Source organism: Bidens hawaiensis, unplaced genomic scaffold, assembly GCF_021521415.1.
Source record: "Bidens hawaiensis isolate Kalapana, Puna unplaced genomic scaffold, B.hawaiensis_p1.1 tig00059459_1, whole genome shotgun sequence".
Taxonomy (NCBI): domain Eukaryota; kingdom Viridiplantae; phylum Streptophyta; class Magnoliopsida; order Asterales; family Asteraceae; genus Bidens; species Bidens hawaiensis.
The window spans coordinates 1808-3984 of NW_027500724.1; the positions used below are offsets into that span (position 1 = coordinate 1808).

The 2177-nt window shown below is 37.0% G+C and overlaps 1 long non-coding RNA gene across 1 annotated transcript; it reads right to left on the reverse strand.

Annotated features, from left to right (window-relative positions):
* Positions 1-451: 451 nt before the first annotated feature.
* LOC143602718 (uncharacterized) lies at positions 452-1903 on the reverse strand. The gene is made up of 3 exons (XR_013147898.1): positions 1714-1903; positions 1502-1612; positions 452-709 (listed from the first exon to the last, which is right to left on the reverse strand). It is a non-coding gene; the product is annotated as an uncharacterized LOC143602718 (long non-coding RNA).
* Positions 1904-2177: the final 274 nt, after the last annotated feature.

A 2177-nucleotide genomic window follows, 5' to 3' on the forward strand; every position in this document is an offset into this window, starting at 1 on the left:
ACATCCAAGTGAAGTTGTTCACACGAATGATACAACTTCAGCAAGTCCCGTTCAAGATCAAGCTGAACCGAATTTCTACAAATATGACGATCATGACATCTTAACCGGCATCATAGTAAGGTAATCATGAAAAGACACAAACTGCCATTTTCAAAGTTTTTTTTTTTTTTAAATTCAATGCCATGTGTTGATAGTAGCTTGCTCAGATGAGATCGGTACCGAACCTGTACCTAAAAGTACTCGTACCGAAAAATCGGTACCGAACCTGTACCTAAAAGTACTCGTACCGAAAATCAGTAAAACTGGGTGCCGAATACCATTTTTTATGGTAGGGATGCCGGCACGGGTACTTTCGGTATGTTACCCGTTTTGCTACCACTTTGTTTTTTATTATAAACTAGGATTTGTGAAACCATAAACGAAGCTCAGATTATGGTGATCGAGTGTCAAGCAAACCTTCTCGATTGTGATCATCACAGCTTGAAAAAATGACAAACTAATTCAAAGTATGTTTTCAAATCATCATAGCACAAATGAATTAAAATAAATCAACGCCTCCGATTTGGTTACAATATCAAATAACGGAGTGTCATCATAGCGAAACACAACGTACAAACAACATAAGCAGACTGAGTCACAAAAGCCGTTAGCAACCAAACTTCCTTCAAACTTCATTCAGGTTTTCCTAATACCAGTAAAAAAGTCAAACCTTTAAGCGAATAAGAAAATGAAGCATAATACGCTCGAATACATGACCATCATAGCCGTTATCAACGAAACCAACTAAACGTACGTCGTAAAGCGGCGACAAAAAACCGAATCACAAACTGCCCCGGGTTTGTGACAAAGGAAAACTAATTGTGAACATCTAAAAATCATATAATCCATGAAGATTCAGCAATTGTAAAAGAAAAACCAACCCGCTCTACTCAAAACAAAAATGAAAAGGAAAAATATATGACAAATGTATAACATCGAACCCAAAATCAGTAACAAAAAATGTAAATCAAATTATTCATTGCTCAGATCTCCAATATGGTTGCAACATAGGTTGTCACGCCAAATGTCGGGAGCATCATCATAGCCTAGATGTAAAGTCACCCCAACTGCCAAACAGGCGGCAAAAAAACGCATCCGTGAACAAATGGTATAATCACAACCACCATTAAATCAGGATTTAAGAAATCTTGGAACAAATTAAAAAAAAATCATCTTCGCTAACCCAAACTATAAAGCAGGGTGCAGACCACAAAAAAATTGGACTGAGGTACACTAACCATCATCTACCTTGTGGTTTGCATTTTGAACAAACAATAATCATATGTACATACACATTCATTTAATTGTATATGTATATATAATACATACACGTATATGGATTGCACACGTAGTCAAAGACGTGATACGTATATAAAATCTCAGTCAAAACACTTAGAAAATATTTAACGAACCCGAAGTAGTTTATTACCTAAAAGAATGCACGATACACTCGATTACGAACAGCAGATCGGTCTCCACCATCACCGCCCCCTCGGGTTCCAAAAAAAACCGGAAACGGTCACATCATCACCGTCAACCTAGGGTTTCCAAAATGGTTCTCCACATTGTTCATCTCCACATTGTTCATCTGCATATAAAACCCATTATGACAAACATCAATAAAACTAAGCAAAATTATTCACAATTGAAGCAAAAAACGAATCATAGAAATACCTATTTATTACAGCTTATCATCTCGTTACAACATTCGTGCACATTCGATCACAGTGTCTTTTGGCGAGTCAAATAACTACTATAAATGCGTTGGTGGAACTTAAAAAAATCAAAGGAAAATAACCTCAAAATAACATATACTGTATGTGAATATCAAGCGAACCTTGAACTGATATGCAATTTTGAGGGTATTCGAACCCCCACACGTGGTGGCTCTTAAAATAAAATTGCCAACCCAAGGCTCAAGACGGTATCATGGCTGCAATGTATGTTGCCACACCAAAAGCCGAAGTATCATCATAGCCATAATATGAATCTCAAAAGGCGTAATAACAACAGGCTCAGGTTCACACCGGCTGCAACATAAGTTTCCACGCCAAAGTGCGAATCATTGTCACAGCCATAAACGAATATTATGACCCAATTAAACACTAAGCGTTTAGAATGTACAAAAAAATGCGACT